The 20,449-nt window shown below is 35.4% G+C and overlaps 1 protein-coding gene and 1 long non-coding RNA gene across 2 annotated transcripts in view; one reads left to right on the top strand and one right to left on the bottom strand.

Annotated features, from left to right (window-relative positions):
* Window positions 1-20,449, top strand: part of LOC111429512 (monocarboxylate transporter 2-like) — an 86,575-nt gene that overhangs the window by 21,764 nt on the left and 44,362 nt on the right. The window lies entirely within an intron of this gene.
* Window positions 9,270-12,498, bottom strand: LOC139430628 (uncharacterized). The gene is made up of 2 exons (XR_011641021.1): window positions 12,437-12,498; window positions 9,270-12,325 (listed from the first exon to the last, which is right to left on the bottom strand). It is a non-coding gene; the product is annotated as an uncharacterized lncRNA (long non-coding RNA).

Genomic DNA, 20,449 nt, shown 5'->3' on the forward strand with positions numbered 1-20,449 from the left:
AAAAGAAACATGGGAATAAAATTAATTTCCAATTAGATTTACTTGGTTTAAATTTTTATAACATTAACGTTATCGCGTTAAAGTTTCTATCTAATGAAAAATATAGTTTCGTGAAGTTCACAAGGGATGACATTTACTACCACCGTTCACCCTACACGTCCTAATTACGACCAAATTAATTGAGTTTGGCTTCGAAACCGAGAGAGACGGTTTGTCCCCATCTAGATGGACGTCAATCAAACTGATTCGATAAGGATTTCTATGAACGAGGGAAATTAATTTTTGGACGTCACTAATTAATAAGATTTTTCAAAGATTAAATTTAATTCAAAGAAACAATTTTAAGAGAAAACAACCTATGCGAAGTTAGCCCCCAATTTTTCTAGCCCCCAATTAGATAGGCTTTTACATGTACCAGTCAACCGATTTCGATAAACAATGTCTTATTCGAAAGCTCAATCCTTGGCCAATACAAAAGTGGAAATGCCCGATTCGAAATCTCTCTCGAATTCCGCTAAAACGCCAAAATAATGCGAAGGTACACGAAAATAACACAAAAATGACCTTTTTTAAGTGGTGATAACTCGTAAACGATGTACCCGATGATCAAGATCTATACGTCATCCGATTCGTCATAGTTTCTTCTATCGAAATCACAAAATGCCCGATTTCAATTCTCTCCCGTTAACCTTGTACAGTCCACGGAATGACACCGTGCTCGTTGTTTACGCACTTATAAACGCCCGAAAGTCTAGCCCCCAATATAAAAAAATTAATTTAAACTAAATCGACTATAATAAGAGAACGGTTTGATGGATTTTATTGTTTTATATGTCAATCGATAGCTTTCGCCTGGCTGAAGGCAGTTGTCGAAATGCCCGATTCGAAGTATTTAAGAATTTTGATTAAAACACAAAAAACGAATTAATCAAACACATCAAGTATCTCCTTAACTAATTGACCAATTTTAGTCATCAACATCTCGATCGAAAGTATGATCTACAATGAATGCGAAGGTGGAAATGCCCGATTTCAAAATTTACTAATTACCTGCGTACAGCCATTGAAATGACCCCGCGAATCTGCCGACTAGAAGTCTAGCCCCCAATAAGAAAAAAATTATTTTGATTACATTCGCTATAACTAAAGAACGGTTCGACGGATTTTAATGTTTTATATCTCAAATGAAAGCTTACGTCTGGCTGAATGAATATGTCAAAATGCCCGATTCGAAATATTTAAGAATTTTGAATAAAACACAAAAGATTAATTTATCAAATAAGTCAATTATCTCCTTTATTATTTGATGGAGAATGCGAAAATGGAAATGCCCGATCTCTAAATTTGCTAATTAAGTACGTACGGTTGTTTAAACAATTCAGTGGTCTGATTTTGTCTATCACGTTCTTCAACATTTTTATTTTTATTGTCACTTATGCATTCTTTATGGAACATTCGGAAAACATTTTAACTTTTGTAATGAAGAGAAAAATATATTATACAATTTGAAGGAAAAGATGGAAAAGTTGAAGAAATATTGGATATAATAGAAAATTTTAAAAGAATTGTAAAAACTGAAAGAAATGTAAATTAGCACCTTGCCCCTGAAAACTTTATTTATAAGGGTGCCCATTATGTATGGAATATTGTATATATCTTGGCAAGTATCAACTTTATAAAAAAACATTTTATATAAAAGTTGGTTAGTATTTTATTTGCCATAATAAGACAGCATTCAATTGTTTTTATTTCAGAAAACAAATGAGCAACGAATAACATTTAATTTTTTTTAAATGGCAATGTACCCTTTTATTAGGCTTATTTGATAGAGATTTCTTTTCTCTTTATGATGACGTAAAATTTTTGTACCCTTACATCAGAAAATTTTTGCATAAAATGTAAAAATTGTTTATTAAGAAAATTTAACCAATAAAATTAATCTAGATATCCGAGATCGTCAACTACCTCGAATTATTACCGTAAATTAAATCTACATAGAAAATAAAACAAATAAACTAAAAATTAGTGTAAATGAAAATTATTAAACTTTGAAGACAAAACGAAATTAGCACTAAAATGGTTTTCACGACAATAAATGTTCAAAATGTTCACCATTAACTGCAAGGCAGTGGCCCAATCTATCATAAAAGGCTTGAAAAGAATTTCTTAGCGATCTGGGAGAAATAGCTGCAGCTTCATCTTTTATTCGTTGCTCTAATTCTGTCAGATTTTGAGGTCGGTTTACATAAACTTTAGATTTTAAATATCCCCAGAAGAAGAAATCGCAAGGTGTAAGATCCGGAGATCGGGGTGGCCACTCTACAGACCCTCTTCTGCCTATCCAACGGGCCGGAAATACCGTATCTAAATATCGGCGTACATCTAAATGATAGTGGGGCGGTGCCCCATCTTGTTGAATCCAAAGATCATCAAGATTTTCTTGGCAAGCTGGGATAATTTGCTGTTGCAATAATTGTAAATAACGGTGACCAGTTAGAGTACCTCGAATAAAGAAAGGTCCAATGATGTGATCTGCACAAATTCCCACCCATACGTTTAATTTCTGTGGTGTTTGAGTATGATTTTGAATCATCCAATGGGGATTTTTAGCGGCCCAATATCGAGAATTTTGCTTATTTACATTACCATTTAAACAAAACGTAGCCTCGTCAGAGAAAACCATATTATTGAGAAAATTTGGATTGCTGTTGATTCGCTCCATCATAAATTCACAAAATTCAACACGCCGACCGTAGTCATCTTCGGATAATTCTTGCAATAAAGTCGGTTTGTACGGATGTAAATTTTCTAGAATATTTAATAGAATATCGATCTTTTTATCTTCATCTGTTGCAGATCTCTGCGGACCAGTCTTTGGCAGATCGTTAACGTTACCAGTTTCCCTAAAATGTTTCGAAGTTTTGCTAACTATTGATTGAGTGATTGGTTCTCGATGTGGATAACGCTCATTGAAAATTTCACATACTTCTAATTGTGTTCGTTTGCGATCCCCATAACCGACCATAATTAAAATTTCTATGCGTTCAGTTTCTGTTAAATGAACCATTTTTCTTTTTTGATCTACCAACTTATTTAAATAAACAAGATTCTGTCACATTCAATAGCTTACATTCAATTGTTAGGACAAATAAGATTTCGGATATCTACATTCATGTTATTGGCAAAATTAACTTAATAAACTGTTTTTACATTTTTTTCAAAAATTTTCTAGTATAAGGGTACTAAAATTTTACGTCATCGTAAAGAGAAAAAAAATCTCTATCAAATGAGCCTAACGAAAGGGTACATTGCCATTTAAAAAAAATTAAATGTTATTCGTTGCTCATTTGTTTTCTGAAATAAAAACAATTGAATGGTGTCTTATTATGGCAAATCAAATATTAAACAACTTTTGTATAGAATGTTTTTTTGTAAAGTTGATACTTACCAAGATATATACTATATTCCATACATAATGGGCACCCTTATTTCAATATAAACAACAGAGTTATGGGTTGGGGCGCTTTTTGTGTGAAACTATATACAGCTAAAAATATAAAATTTGACAAAGAAGAGTAGAAAACTAGTAAGAACAACAATAAGTTATACTAAAGGTAGAAATACTAAAACGAAAAATGAAAAAAATATTTTCTGTTTTAGTACAAATACATTTTAAATCAGTCTATTACTTTGTTCGTTTGTTTACGTACTTTATTATGATTAGTAGAATATTTCAAACAATTTCACATTAAGTTGTTCTCTAGTAATAATCCGTTTACAAAAAATTATTTTTTATGTAAGTAAGACTTCCAGGCAGTAAAGTCACTGGAGTCGTTTAAACAATGCATTTCCATTTTCGCATTCATCATGGATCATACTTTCGATGGAGATGTTGACGACTAAAATTGATCAAATAATAAAAGAGGTAATTGACTTATTTGATTAATTAATTTTCTGTGTTTTATTCAATATTCTTAAATATAAAATACTAACCAACTTTTGTATAAAATGTTTTTTTATAAAGTTGATACTTGCCAAGATATATACAATATTCCATACATAATGGGCACCCTTATAAATAAAGTTTTCAGGGGCAAGGTGCTAATTTACATTTCCTTCAATTTTTACAATTCTTTTAAAATTTTCTATTATATCCAATATTTCTTTAACTTTTCCAACTTTTCCTTCAAATTGTATAATATATTTTTCTCTTCATTACAAAACTTAAAATGTTTTCCGAATGTTCCATAAAGAATGCATAAGTGACAATAAAAATAAAAATGTTGAAGAACGTGATAGACAAAATCAGACCACTCACTGAATTGTTTAAACAACCGTACGTACTTAATTAGCAAATTTAGAGATCGGGCATTTCCATTTTCGCATTCTCCATCAAATAATAAAGGAGATAATTGACTTATATGATAAATTAATTTTTTGTGTTTTATTCAAAATTCTTAAATATTTCGAATCGGGCATTTCGACATATGCATTCAGCCAGGCGTAAGCTTTCATTTGAGATATAAAACATTAAAATCCGTCAAACCGTTCTTTAGTTATAGCGAATGTAATCAAAATGATTTTTTTCTTATTGGGGGCTAGACTTCCAGTCGGCAGATTCGTGGGGTCATTTCAATGGCTGTACGCAGGTAATTAGTAAATTTTGAAATCGGGCATTTCCACCTTCGCATTCATTGTAGATCATCATACTTTCGATCGAGATGTTGATGACTAAAATTAGTCAATTAGTTAAGGAGATAATTGATGTGTTTGATTAATTCGTTCTTTGTGTTTAAATCAAAACCCTTAAATATTTCGAATCGGGCATTTCGACGTACGCATTCAGGCAGACGCAGGCTTTCATTTGAGATATAAAACATTAAAATCCGACAAACCGTTCTCTAATTGTAGTCGATTTAGTTTAAATTATTTTTTTTACATTGGGGGTTAGACTTCTAGTCATTAGATTCCCGGGGTAATTTCAATAGCCGTACACAGGTAATTAGTAAATTTTGAAATCGGGCATTTCCACCTTCGCATTCATTGTATATCATTACATTACATTACATTACATAGAATACATATCGGGTAGGCGGACCAACCAACCTTGCACCGCGACCCTAAGGATCTATTGTACCCCGATAGATATCGTTATCAAATTTCACCGTGCAGTCCAATGCTCTTAACGAACACTAATACCTTGCTCGGCGAAAGGTCATTCAGATCTTTTGAGGAGATAAACTGCGACCCAAAAATCGAGAATCTGATACGGTTAACGGCAGGGCAGTGGCACAAAACATGCTCAACCGTCTCTGCTTCCTCCGCATATAGTCGGCATTCAACATCGTCGGCTAAACCCAACAAGTTGAGGTGTGCTTTTAATCGGCAGTGCCCAGTAAAAACACCCATTAGAACTTTTATGCTACTACGGACAAGTCCTAAAATATTCCCGGGTCTCATTCCAGGAGAACTGGTCCACAGTAGGCGAAGTCTCTCTTCAGCCCACAGTCCAATCCTATATTTGGCCATCGCAAATGATACACCAACTACTGGTTCCGGTCCCACAAACGCTTCAGCGCCGCCATCTCGTGCTAGCTTATCTGCCGCTTCATTGCCAGCAACCCCAGAGTGACCCGGGACCCAGATCAGAGAGACTCTGTTATCACAACTCAGTGTGTTTAATGTTCTCTTACAATCATTAACCAGAGCTGACACCGTTTTCACGGCTTGCAGCGCCTGGAGAGCGGCTTGACTGTCTGAGAAAATTCGTACTGTCATGTTCTTCACCCCTCTTTCAAGAAGGATTTTAGCACTCATGTCAATAGCAAATACTTCCGCCTGGAATACAGTACAGTACGTACCCAGGCTGTAGGCTTGCTTAATTCGAGGTGTCTGGCAGTATACTCCTGCTCCTACCTCTTCAGGCGTTTTTGATCCATCTGTGTACAAGCAAATGTCTGCCCGAACCAGAGAATTTTCATTTTCGATCCAGGACTGCCGCTCAGGCAGTACAATCTGGTATCGAGCATTAATCACTGATAGTGATACCGCCAAATCTGACGGCATTGATAGCACAGTATCAGTGCTTATAATGTCTTCCGCAGCCCATTGGTAGGACATGTCGGAACAGTTTTGAGCATATTGCTTAAATCTGTAAATGGTTGTTCTAGCCACTTTCTCTATATGCAAATGCAGAGGAGATAGGCCAAGCAGAACCTCCATTGCTAGAGTTGGCGTTGTGCCTATCGCACCAGAGATTGCCAATCCACCTACTCGTTGAATTCGTGAAAGTTTACTGATAACTGAAGTCTGTCGGACTTTCCTATACCAGGCTGCTGCTCCGTATGTGATCATAGGTCTAACCACAGTCACATAGAGCCAGTACAGTCTTTCAAGGGTAAGACCCCAATTTTTTCCACAAAGACTGCGACAAGTCCACAAGGATAGTCTAGCTTTGTGCAAAACTCCCTGCAAATGTCCATTCCATGACAGGGTTTTGTCTAGGATTACTCCTAAATATTTGACTTCCTTTGAGAAAGGAATTTCTTCACCTTGGATAGTTGGGCGGATTAGTCCATCCAACTTTCGCTTCCTGGTGAAGGGCACAACAATTGTCTTTTGCGGGTTTATTGAGAGGTTCTCTCCCTTACACCAAGCGCAAATGGTATCTAGGGTCACCTGGAGGACTTTAGATATCCTCGGCAAACAGGTTCCTTTGACCATAACGACAATGTCATCAGCATAAGCTTGTATTTCCACACCAACGGCTTCGACTATCGCAATCAGATCGTCACTTAGGAGGGACCAAAGCAGGGGAGATAACACCCCTCCCTGCGGGCAGCCACCTTCCGGCCTGAAGCGTATCGTATCACCGTGGAGTGAAGTAGAAACTATTCTACTATCTAGCATATTGCGGATCCAACCCGCTATAGTTGCTTCCACTCCCTTGTCAAGAGCAGCTCTTTCAAGAGATTGTGGTATTGCGTTGTTGAACGCTCCCTCTATATCCAGAAACGCACAAACCAAGATTTCTTTATCTTGCAGCGTCCTGGATGCTCTACCAACTAAGTTGTGTAGAGCCAATTCTGCTGATTTTCCCGCTTGATATGCATACTGGTGGCGACTCAGTGGACCAGATACCAAGGGCACCGTACGGATATACCGTTCAGGAACTTTTTCAAGGGTTTTCAGCAGAAATGACGTTAGGCTGATGGGTCGAAAGGCATTAGGAGTAGGGACCGAACGGCCCGCTTTGGGTATGTAAGATACCCGTACCTTAGTCGAATTGTATATCATACTTTCGATCGAGATATTGATGACTAAAATTGGTCAATTAGTTAAGGAGATAATTGATGTGTTTGATTAATTCGTTTTTTGTGTTTTAATCAAAATTCTTAAATACTTCGAAATACTTCTTTTAGCGGAATTCGAGAGAGATTTCGAATCGGGCATTTCCACTTTCGTATTGGCCAAGGATTGAGCTTTCGAATGAAATATTGTTTATCGAAATCGGTTGACTGGTTCTCTTGTTATAATCAAAATACTATACATGTAAAATCCTATATAATTGGGGGCTAACTTCGCATAGGTGAGAGAACAAGTAAAAAGGATCACGTTAATCAGATCATTGTGTACCATCGTAATATGTGGTGCTCATCAAATAATTTGCTTTGTAAATGTTATCCCTAATAACACAAAAGACGGAGTACAAATAATAACGTAAGCATTTAGTAGTTAAGTAATTGCATGTATGCATTATGTCATTAAATGGGAGCGACGGGAGCAATTAAGTTAAATCGCCAAACGCTACAAATACTTTGTAGTGACATAAGGGATAATTTAGTTTATCAATTTAAGGAATTCTCCATTCCAATTATTTCCGAAAAGTGGTGATGGTAATCTTTGTGCACTTAGCTTTCATAGATTCATTATCCATTTTAAACGAAAATTGTGTTGTATATGATACCACAGCCATAAGCCTAATTAAAACTAGATTAACGAGTAAAGCTAGAGATGCAATAACAGCTTAAATTGTAGATGTAGAGGGAGTAATTGCAGCATTAAAATTTATGTATAAAAGCGAGATATCATATGTTATGAAAACGTAATAAAAACATTGCTGAAATTGATATTGATTATGAATAATGAATAATTGATTAAATTTTCAATTATTTTATGAATTCATACTTTTTTTTAAATGCAATTGTTGTACTTAATCTAGTATTTCTAAGTCCAGCAGCAAACCGAGTTAAGTTAATTTCTTGTTAATAGATTTTAACACTGAGAATGATTGATCGTTGCCTTCTGCTTGTGAGATAGTTATCCACAAAAACCTTTCTAATTCCTGACCGTAATCACCGATTGATTTTTCATTTTGCTTCACGATTGCCAACTTTATCTTTAGCGCTGTATCTGACTTTTTATCAATTAATGTTTCCGCATATCAGCAAGCTGTCAAGTGCAATTTATATAGAGTTTAACCTTATCTTTTCAGAGTGAGATGAACTCGTTTTAATAGATGAAATTTATTCCGGCAAGGATAGTTTCATAATATAGAATGTAAAAGTTGTTAATTTTAGTTTTACATTTTTTGAAGCACTTATTTAATTTATTTGGATAAGAAGAGAAGTCTTTCTCTGACAAATTCTGACTGTAAATGAATTAAAAATAAGTAGATAAAACAAGTAATTCCTAAACCGTCAAGATTTATTTGTTGAAGTAGTATAAACTTCTTCAACAACTTCCGAAGCTCGGAAATTCTGTGAACTGTGCCGGTTTCAACAAGTTCCCATCAGCTTTTCCCGTTAATTTTTGGAAAACTAGCCAGCCGGAAAGTTTTGAAACTTTAGAAACTCTCGTAATTTGGCGGGTTTAATATAATAATTCCGCCGGAGATTAATAAATTTCTCGAGTGAACATCTTTTATGTAGTAATAACTAATTGTTTCAATTGAATTTTAATTTTTTTATCAACTAATGGCACAAGTTAGTAAAAAATAACGAAGTAAAATAACATTTTATTTTCGGATTAAAAACGCAAATTAGATTTTTTATGGCAGTCTTGGGAAAAGCGGCTTATTTTCTTGTTGGAACTAAATAAATATTTTATTATGTTGCGGCAATATGCTGCATTTTTTAAAGTTGATTACAATTCCGGGTAAAATCGATTTTGATTAATATGCAATATTTTAATGGTTTTATTTTCGAGCCGTCGTCGTGATTTATAAACACAACACCGTTTCTAATAATTACTTTTGCACAAGATTAAAGTCATGTACTAAAGATTTATTACGAATTTAATATCTGCGACATTGTACTATAATTTATTAGGAGGTTTACAATATAGAGAACGAGTTATTAATTGGCCTTTTCCAACAATTTTAAGACATATGGAATGGTTTAAGTAATTTTAAACCCTTAATACGTATACATATATCACAATCTCAATAATATAAGTACGAAGGCTTTCACGGCCGGTGTGAATTAAACTAAAATTAGAACTAACACTAGAAACTTTCGGGTTTTGCCGTACGTTTTTTAATAAAAGGTTTGACGTTTCGGATGCCATGTTGCAACCTTCTTCAGAAACTGGTTCGAAGTGACGAGATCAAAAATCGGTAACTATATATAAGTCGGAAAAACTAATTAATAATCAGTTAACGCTAATTACAAGCTAATTAATAACTAATTGCGTCGCGTCCGGTGTGAGGCGGGAAGAGGTCTTCGTGTTCACCACCATCTTCCATGTTCTGCTAAGCTCCCAGCCATCCTCTCTGTTGACGTTATTTTTATGTCGGTGGATCTCTATGGCTTCTCTTGTCTGTCTTTGGTAGTATCTGTTGTCCCTAGCCAGCACCTTTGTTTGTTCGAAGTCTATTCGGTGCCCCTCTGCATGGCAATGTTCCGCAACCGCCGACTGCTGGATCTTCTTCAGCCTTACATCCCTCTCATGCTCCTTGATGCGGCACTCGACGTTGCGTCCAGTTTGGCCAACATAAACCTTCCCACAACTACACGATAGTCGATAGACTCCCGCTCCTTTTAATGGAGTTAGTTTGTCCTTGGCTAATTTTGCTGACCGTGCCGTACCGCACTACGATGTCGTTCTTCTTGAAGTGCCTAGCAATTCGTTCCGTTACACCTGAAACATAGGGAAGACAGATAAATCCAAGTGGTTTTGTACTTACCGTGTCCTCTTTCTGCTTTCGCTGCTTGATGGCCTGGTTGATGTCCCTCGAAGTGTATCCATTCTTCTGCAGCACGCCTCGTAGAAAGTGTTGTTCCTTCTTCAAGTTCTCTCCTTCACATAGTCTCGCTGCTCGCTGAAATAATGTACGGATCACGGACCTCTTCTGTTGGGGATGATGATGTGAACATGCCTGTAAATACCTGTTGGTATGGGTCTTCTTTCGGTATACACCAAGTTCTATATCTCCATTTGTCGTCCTGGTGACCAACACATCTAGGAAAGGTAGTTTTTTGGCAGTTTCTGTTTCCATGGTGAACTTAATCATAGGATGTTGAGAGTTTAAGTGATCCAAGAACTCTTGGAGCCGTTTTTGACCATGTTGCCATATCACAAACGTGTCATCCACATATCGTAGCCATAGTTTTGGTTTCCACTGGCTCTTCTTCAAAGCGTCCTCTTCGAATAATTCCATGTAGAAATTAGCTATAACTGGCGATAGTGGAGATCCCATGGCTGCCCCTTCGAACTGCTCGTTCCAGAAATTCTCCTTTCCAGCTGAAATACGTCGACGATAAGCAATACTCCACCAGATCTGGCACGTATCCTGGTAAACCCTCCGGAATGAGTTTTCGGCGAAGACCCTCTACAGCATCCTTAACTGGTACCCTAGTAAAAAGGGATTCCATATCGAAACTTACCAACATATCCCCAGCCTCCAGCTTTACACCTTTTACCGATTCCACAAAATGTGTAGAATCCCTGACATACGATTCCGTGTTACCTGTAAAGGGAGACAGAATCTTTGCAAGATGTTTGGCCAGCTGGTATGTTGGGGAGTTGATGGCGCTGACGATGGGGCGGAGGGGAACGTCTGGTTTGTGAATCTTCGGTAGTCCGTAGATTCTTGGTGGTACCGGCGCCTGCACAAACAGACCTTTCTGCTGTTCTGCTGGAATTCCTGTGGATTTTATCAGTTCCTTCATTTTTTCTTACGATTTTATCTGTGGGGTCCTTCTTGATCTTCCTGTCCATAACAACGGTGGCATTCCCCTTGTCTGCTGGTAACACCACGATTTCTGACTTTTCTTTTATAGATCGGAGTGCCTTCTTTTCACCAACCGTCAAGTTGGATTTTGGTGGTTTTGCTGACTTCAATACTCTCGCAACTTCTTGTCGGATCTGCTTCCACTTCGCAGATGATTCCTCCTTTGGGACCTTCTTCGGGGCGATTGCGTAGTTCAATCCTTTGGCGAACACAGAGGTTTCGTCTTTCGTTGGTGGGACATTCGATCTGTTATTGACGATTGTTTCTACTGGTAAACTATTACCTTTCTTCTTTTGCGACCGGCGTTCCAGAGATTCAAACTTCTTCTTGATGTGTGTGTCACGGGTCTTCTGAAATTCGCGATTAGCCTTCTCCATTGTTAGTCTGTCCACTTTGTCTCAGTCTTCTCCGGATATACAATTGGAAAGTGAGAGGTGGAGTCGTAGTAACTTCTCACTTATTTTTTGTATCTTGTATTGATCTCGTCACTTCGAACCAGTTTCTGAAGAAGGTTGCAACATGGCATCCGAAACGTCAAACCTTTTATTAAAAGACGCACGGCAAAACCCGAAAGTTTCTAGTGTTAGTTCTAGTTTTAGTTCTAATTTTAGTTTAATTCCAATAATATTTTTGCTTTGTAGAAGTGTCCTTCTACAAATATCTAAACAAAGTAAAAATCGATCAGCAATACTCAATAAACGTCATACACATTACAGTAATTCTGATTGTTGTTCAAATTCTGACCTATATTTGGAATTTTGACATATTGTCGACAATATACAGAGTGGAACAATTGTCTGGAAACGCATCAGTCTTCCTTCTCTATTTCCAGAATCCAGTCTCTCTTCAGTCTATTTCTGCTATTATCAGTCTCCTTCTCTTATCTTTCTAGTCTACCTTAAATTCTTATTATTTTATGTCCAGTCTCTTGGTTCTCTATTCAATCTCTGCTCAACCTCCTTTTATTCCATTACCAGTTTCTTTCCAGTCTCTCCTCTCTCTGATCATTTATTTCTTCTTTTTGGTTTCTAAATTTCGCTTTATTCTTCGATTACCTCTTTGTTTCTATGATTCTTCTTTTGCCAGTTTTATCTGGAAACAAAAATATTCATACAATTGTTAAGGGAAATGAACATAGCCAAAGCTGTTTTTTAGACATTTGTTTTCTGCTTGTCAAAAATCATTTTCACAAAACTCTCTTACTTTTTATACAACTCACAGACTTTTAAAGATTTTATATCATTAATTTTCCATGACCATGTTTACTATTGACTCAACGCATTGTGCATCGTCTACCATATCTACCATATCCGCAACTCCGACACATTTTCATGTTAATAATAGTTTGTTCCGCAGCAGAGCGAAATTACGAGACAAACAAGCGTTGCCTCCATACGAGACCTAACGGAGCGTTAAGTGTTAATTATATCAATAATTATCTTCCTAAAGGTGTTAAATTCTAAGCGAAATTTTTTAATCGTGATTTACATTTTAATAAAAGTTTATTGCAAGGAATATTTTTTGAAACATTTTCTAACAAGTTGTTTCTCCTGAAATAAACTTCCTAGAAAATGTCTCAAAAGCGGAAATTCTACACACCGCACAAGTTCATATCAGCGCTTATCTCGACTTTTCAAAACTATTCGCTAAAACTTCGAAACTTGGAAAGTTATGTAATTTTGCTTATCCAATATTATATCCATTTATGTAAAGAGGATGTTTTATAAATAGTATAATATAAATTTGAACAATATTAAAGCCCGATTAAAATCTAAACTATCCCATAAATAATTCAATTGTCAACTATACACAAAATTTAAATCAGATAAACATGTGTTAATTAATTTTGACCTTATTAAACATTAATCCCTATTGTAAAGAAGCAACTCTCCATCCACGAATCAGATATACCGACAAACAACATTTCTAGAACATATCTGCCGGTTGATATGGGTCATAAATTTTGATTGGGCATTGTTCGAAACGTGAAGCTCTGTGAAAGTGGGACAATTAGGATGCAGAACGTGAGTTCCGCCGATAATTTTAGGGTCGGTTCGTTTCTAGTAAAGATCGGTTCCAACAGGAAAATCGAAGTCAGATTGATTGTCTTATTAAACCTAATAGATAAGCTTAATTTTCTATCAATTTGATAAATCATTTCATAATTCTATTATGTCCAGTCAAATTTTATGACGCTAATATTACATAATTCATTTAATTTAATCCCGCAATAACGAATAATCGTTTAATGATAATTAAATATACATTAATAATTTGTTTTGAAAGTATGGAGGTAAAATTGGAATATCAATCAACAAATCTAAAACCACTATAACTCTAATTATTAACACAAAAACATAATAAAATAAATAATAAAAAACTGTAATTGGAAATGCTCTTTAGAAATAATGTAGAATGAAATCTCAAATAATCTTGTACACTTTTAATCATCCTTCGTGAATTGAAGCTCAAATTTCTAATTAAAATTGATTCATATTCAATTTAGATCTATCTTTTATAAAAAAATTTACCGTAAATCACTTCATTCAGATGATTTGAATTGGATTTATTTACCGGTTCCTCAAAAATTCTTTCACTTTTTTAGAGCTAGATAAGAGTACATGAAGTTATAGAAACTTATTGACTATTTAATTAATTGGATGCTGGAAATTCGTTTCTTCTAATATCGCATTTAAAACTTGTCTTTTTGTGTCAATTAATTTCAAGTAATTGGATTATTTATTACTAATTTATTAAATAAAAAATGTAATCGAAATAATGTTATATTAGGATGAATAGTAAATACAGAATATTCGATTCTGAAAGGTTTAAACTGTTGTGAAGAAGTCATGTTTCAATTTCCGGGCGGATTAATAACATTTTTCGATGGAAATGTTTGCTAGGAAACTTTCAAAGCTTTTCCCTTGCGGGCTTTATTTTGCTGAAAATTTTCTCGTTTTATAAAAACGCTTATACTGTCCATGTAATATATTTTTATTGCCGTACTCATTTGAGATAGGTAATATAATTTATTACCGCACTGGTTTTATTACGTAGCGAAGTTTTATCTCAAAGGAAACATGTAACAATAGATAAAAATTTCCTTGCTATAAATATTAATTGTACATTTTGATAAGTTGTTACAGATTTTAAAGCTGATGCTTCTGGCATCTTCAGTGTGTTCTCGCAGTCTCCTGTCGGCAGACTATACAGGGAGTTCGATCAGCGAATTATCTTGAAAACGATAAACTTTAGCGCATTTTGATAAGAGTACCCTTTTTGCTTAAAAAGTACAGAGAATAAGAAATTTTATTCAAAAAGCCAAAAAGTATACTGTCAGAAAAGTTATTGTTATTTTAATCCGTAAAGAATACGTTACAGAACGCCTTTCTCATGCCAAAAAACCTCCGTATAGCATATTTGAAAAGAATCAAACAATACACTTTTTGATTTACTTGAAGATATACCTCTTAATGTAATTCAAAATATGTGGTACCAGCACGATGGTCTGAAATAATAATAATTGAGGTTCATTAAAATTTTTTTTGGTAATTGGATTAGCCATCATATGTCAAAATTTGATGGTGAGTTAATAAATCACCCTGTATAATTTTATTGATTACGTATTTTTAAGGCAAAAAATACCGGCCACTAAAATGTAGCCACAATTTCAAAGCTGGCTTACTCGCGAACCACTTATTCGATTTTGATGATTCTTTTTTTGATCGAAACGTTGATTCTTCTGTAATAATCCTGCGATAGCAATTTTTATTGGGATATTAATTTGAGCATATACGGGGTGCAAGAATGAGAAAACCTTTTATTCTCGAAATTTGTAATACCCTGTGGGGTGCAGCTGCTACAGCAGAGGGTGTTAACTGGAATCAAATGGTAGCCCAATCTTTTCTGAGCATTTTGTTTTTTTATTCACTCTATTATCTCTGTTACTAACGAAGATGCAGTATTTTAAAGCGATCGCCTGTGAAAACAAAACGAGTGACAATAGTAGCTGATGACCGTTTTATTGTTCTAAGCAATCGTAGAACGACAGCTGTAGAAGCTCGGTGTCGTCTTCAAATGGTGCATGTTGTTGATGTCAGTGAGCAATTGCGGCAAACTCTTCGTCAAAAGCAATTTGTAAATCTTGAAGGTTGTCCGGTAGGACAAGGCGACGACGAATGCGTCTCTCAAGTTGGTCCCAAAGATATTCGATAGGGTTAAGGTCCGGGCTGCACGCGAGCCACTCTATCCGTTTAATACCCTACTTCATCAAGATATTTGTTAACCACACGTGCTACGTGCGGTCGCGCATTGTCATGCATTAGCATGAATCCGTCACCAATAAAATGGGAATAGAACCTCCATGCAAAGGTACTCTTTCCGAAATTGTGCAAGTCGCAAACCTTTCATTACGACGTCTCCACACTCAATCTCGACCATCAGGTGACCGGAGACAAAATCGGGACTCGTCAGTGAAGAGTACCTTACCCCATTGTTCCAGGAGCAGCCGAGGTCTTTTGGCAGGTCTTCTAGCAGTCAGATCACTTTTATCAAGTCTTCGATGAATAGTTCTTTCACTTACGTCAACCCCACGCACCATCTGAAGATGATGCCGAGTTTCTACAGCTGTTCTAAAATTCCTCAGAGTGTTTAGAACAATAAATCAGTCATCAACTGCTGTTGTCACCCGTCTTCTACCGAAACCTTGCCGCCTAGTGAAATTTCCTGTTTCCACATATTGGTTCCAGGCGTATTGCTGACTTTTGCCATCCTCAATTAAAGTAACAATACGCGCAACATCAGTTACTGACGACGGGATTGCTATTATGTTAAAAGACTGCAAAAATCTTTAACAACTGTCAATTTACTATTCGAAACAAATGACATACACTACCTAGCGCGCCACCTTAGATTTTTTATGCTTGTGTATCTTGTTTTTACAGGCGTTCGCTTTAAAACACTGCATCTTCGTTAGTAATAGAGATAATAGAGTGAATAAAAAAACGAGATGTTCAGAAAAGTTTGTTCTACCGTTTGATTCCAGTTAACACCATCTGCTGTAGCAGTTGCACCCCACAGGGTATTACAAATTTCGAGAAAAAAAAGTTTTTCTCATTCTTGCAACCTGTATATGCTCAAATTAAAATCTAAATGAAAATTTCTATCGTCGGACTATCGCCAGCTTTGAAGTTTTGGCTATTATAGTGGCCGGTTTTTTTTGCCGGTCAGTTTATTTGGACATCGTAATTTCTTCTCTTTGCTTATCTGCTTTATGCCTGTCTTTAAGACTTCTCCTAATTATCACTAATTATCAATTCTCTGAATTTCACCACAAAATCTTAACTAAATCAAAACTTTCTACTTAAAAACAACTGTTTTTGCGATTCAAATCAATCCAGTACAAATAATAATTCCATCGAAATAGCAATAAAATCTCTATAATAGTTCACATTTGTCCAGGATTTAAGACTTATTTAACATTTTATTTAACTTGTTATGCGGTACAATGGCGATTATCAATTTTCAACGTTATCTTTTTGCTTGTATGTTTGGAGTGGTGGATATTATAGTATAAGCTCGTATGGTATTATGTGTTTCTAGTATATTATTACAACATTTTATTACTTCTCTGTTTACCTTTAAAAGCTTACACTGTTTGTTTTTACTGCTTTAGCATATTATTATAAAACTATACTACAACTTTATTTACCCTTAAAAGCGTAACTATTTTACTTCCTTTATTTACGGTAACTTTCTAAAAGTTGAGAAATGTTACGTTACAACAATAAATAGACACTAGAAATACAAACTTAATTTTTCTTTTATTTTTGTTATGCTGTACAGGTGTCCAAATTTCGATGGGTTTGCAGGGTATCTCAGTTATTATGAAAGATAGAAAGTTGCGGCTTTCGCGAACCTCAGCTACTTTTTTGTGAAACTTACAATGGCGCAAACCAAATTTTCATAGTCCACTTCGTTTTTGATATACAGGGAGTGCTTGAAATTTACCATTTTCAGGCACCTCCTGTATCTCGGCTATCCGGAAACTTAGTAAAAAAGTAAAAACGGGTTCTAATAGATTTTTTCACGTGGAATCCAATGGTGCACGTAGAATTTTTCTAGTCATCGCGGTTTTTGAGTTATAAACACAACTCAAATACTGAATACTCAACTTCTAAAATACTTAACTCTTTATAACAAAAAGAGTATAGTCCTTTTCGTTTTCCCTGTATATCAAAAACGAAAAGGACTATGAAAATTTGGTTTGCGCCATTGTAAGTTTCACAAAAAAGTAGCTCAGGTTCGCGAAAGCCGCAACTTTCTACCTCTCATAATAACTGAGATACCCTGCAAACCCATCGAAATTTGGACATCCTGTACAATTGCGATTACTATTTTCAACATTATCTTTTCGGTTGTATGTTTGGAGTAGTGGATATTATAGTATGAGCTCGTATGGTGTTATGTGTTTCTAGTATACTATTACAAAATTTTATTCCATCTCTGTTTATCTTTAAAAGCTTACACTGTTTGTTTTTACTGCTTTAGCATATTATTATAAAACTATACCGCAACTTTAAAAGCGTAACTATTTTACTTCCTTTATTTACGGTAACTTTCTAAAAGTTGAGAAGTGTTGCGTTACAACAATAAATAGGCACTAGAAATACAAATTTAATTTTTCGTTGCCGTCTTGGGAGAAACAACTTCTTTTCTCGTTGGAAATAGATGAATATTTCATTCTGTTGCCGCAAGATGCTACGGTTTCCATGGTTGAATTGTGTTTGCGGAAAATTCAAACATCAATTATTCTTTCAACGCTTTACATACTCACCTATACAACGGTCACAATAAATTTAACATAATAATAACGATGGTGGTTATCATGTTTTGTTAAAAGAATTTATTGTTATGTATATTTAAACCTGAAAGTGTAGTAAAAAAAGAAAATTCATGTTCAACTTCACAATAAACGGAATTGATACTGCACTGCGGCTGTGTACCCGTTAACCACAACCACGTGGGAGGGGATTATCCCTCGGCACATACGAAAATCCTACACGTGTCTACACTGTATTTACTGCACTAAGGCAGTCTGTTCCCTTGCTCATTTCCTTTTGTTGCAACCGTCCTTTGTAAAGTAGGATTATAACGATTACAACGGTCGAAAGATACGATTTTCGTCGTAAAACTTACAGGAATTCGAATCGTATAAATCGGAACGGATCGTTCGTTTTAAACCCCAGTTTTGAAAGGTAGTAAAGATCGGGGGAAGCTCGTTCGAAAAGGGGCTCTCCACGACTCCCATTATTGATTGCCTCCCCGAAACCGGTTTGAGCTTGACTTTCGGGTATCGAAAAGTATTTTTTTAAAGCAATTAAAAAAAAATCATGTCTAAACGAGACATCATGATTTCAAATTGTTGTTTTGTATGGTTTTTACTAAGACGATACAAGAGATACACAATGAGCGCAGTTAATTCGTTTGGTAATCTAAACTTTTAGTTAAAAAATTTCAGTTAAAACGAATAGTAGAAATCCGAGTCGAGTACAACCTCGAAATCCACTTAACGTCGAGTTCTCCGAGCAAACAACACGGCAATTAGGGCGGGAGAGAAAAATTAAACGCCATCTGGCGGTTGTAGAGGCCCGAGGACTAAAATGGGGTGGGTTTTGTGGGCAAAAACCAGTGTTAGCACAAAGATTAAAAGTAATTAAGGGAGCAAACAATACGGTCGCGATGAGGAAAGGGCTCTCTAAACCCAACGGCGGGCGGGAGGCGTTCTTGGATGGTAGATGTGCAGGTAAGAGGTAATTTTGTCGAGGACCATTAATCCACCCTTTTTCATTCCTTGTTTGTTTTGAATTATTCAAGACGGATGCAATTAATTCCTTCCTACTTCTCAGTTTGTTTTTCAACCTAGAATTTTAATGAATTCTATACTCTGTTTTTAAACCAGGAGGAGTAAACGCGAAAGTCAGATTTACACTAGGAAAAATCACCAGAAAATATCACTTGATATTTTGGCGGTAAATTTAAATTAATAATTATTATTATTTATTTATTTACTTATTATTGTATTTATTTTCGTTTGTTATCGTCAACACTAAACATACAAATCATTCCTTTGTGATTACTCCATTTTAACCTGTAGTGTTGTTCAGTGTCGTCCACTTTACATCTTTATTTCTCGTTATTTTAGTTTTTAAATCATTTTATATTGTGACTTTTATTTTTATTTGACTATTTAGCTGATGATGATAAGTAATTATCGAAACCGGTACTAAGTATATTTACTAGAAAACTGAGAAAGAGCTCTTTTAATTTTTACCTCATTTTAAATCATACACCTCAGTGATTATGGATTTACTAGAATACAAATTAACATTGAAGTTATGAGTGTATTTATTTCAAAATATAATAAAGAAGGGTTTAAGAACACAAAATTTACAATAATGACACGAAACTGTCGAATTGTCAATAACCTAACCTTCAAATTCAAAATTGCCTGTGTGTGAACCTTCCTCGCATTCAACCAATCACGTGCAAGGTCAATCTGGTGACAAATTTAAAATACTCCTCCTGGTTTAAAAACAGAGTATAATTGCCAAAGAAAACTTCAAGGTATAATTAATGTTTGTAAACAAAACTAACCTTACCTCACATTCCTTCACGCTATAATTGACATTACAAAAGAAAACTTCACGCTATAATTTTTTATAATAATTTGCATGCACCTTTAAAAACTAGACGGTTTACAAAGCCTCCCAGTCCCTGGCTAACAGATAATACTAAACTACTAATGTCTATTCGAGATGATGCGCTTAAAAAATTCAAAAAGTCTAAGCTAACTCAAGACTGGGTTTCATACAAGTTGCATCGCAATCTGGTAACATCAACGGTGCGGGCTGAAAAGAAGGCATACTATGATTACGCCTTACGTCGTAAATATCCAAAGGCTCTTTGGAGAAAGATTAAACTTCTAAATATAAATAAAAAAATCGATAACACGTTTTTCTTCCAAACGATTTAAATAATTATTTTGTTCACTGTGATTCTTCACTTTATATCCAGACTGATCCCGAATTACCCATATTTTATCAAAATAATGTAAACCCTAGAATGCAGATAATGCAAGCTTTTATGCCTGTTGATGAACATGAAGTATCTATAATAATTAATAACATTAAAACTGCAGCGGTGGGTTCTGATGGT

This window comes from Onthophagus taurus, chromosome 7 (assembly GCF_036711975.1).
Source record: "Onthophagus taurus isolate NC chromosome 7, IU_Otau_3.0, whole genome shotgun sequence".
NCBI classification, from domain to species: domain Eukaryota; kingdom Metazoa; phylum Arthropoda; class Insecta; order Coleoptera; family Scarabaeidae; genus Onthophagus; species Onthophagus taurus.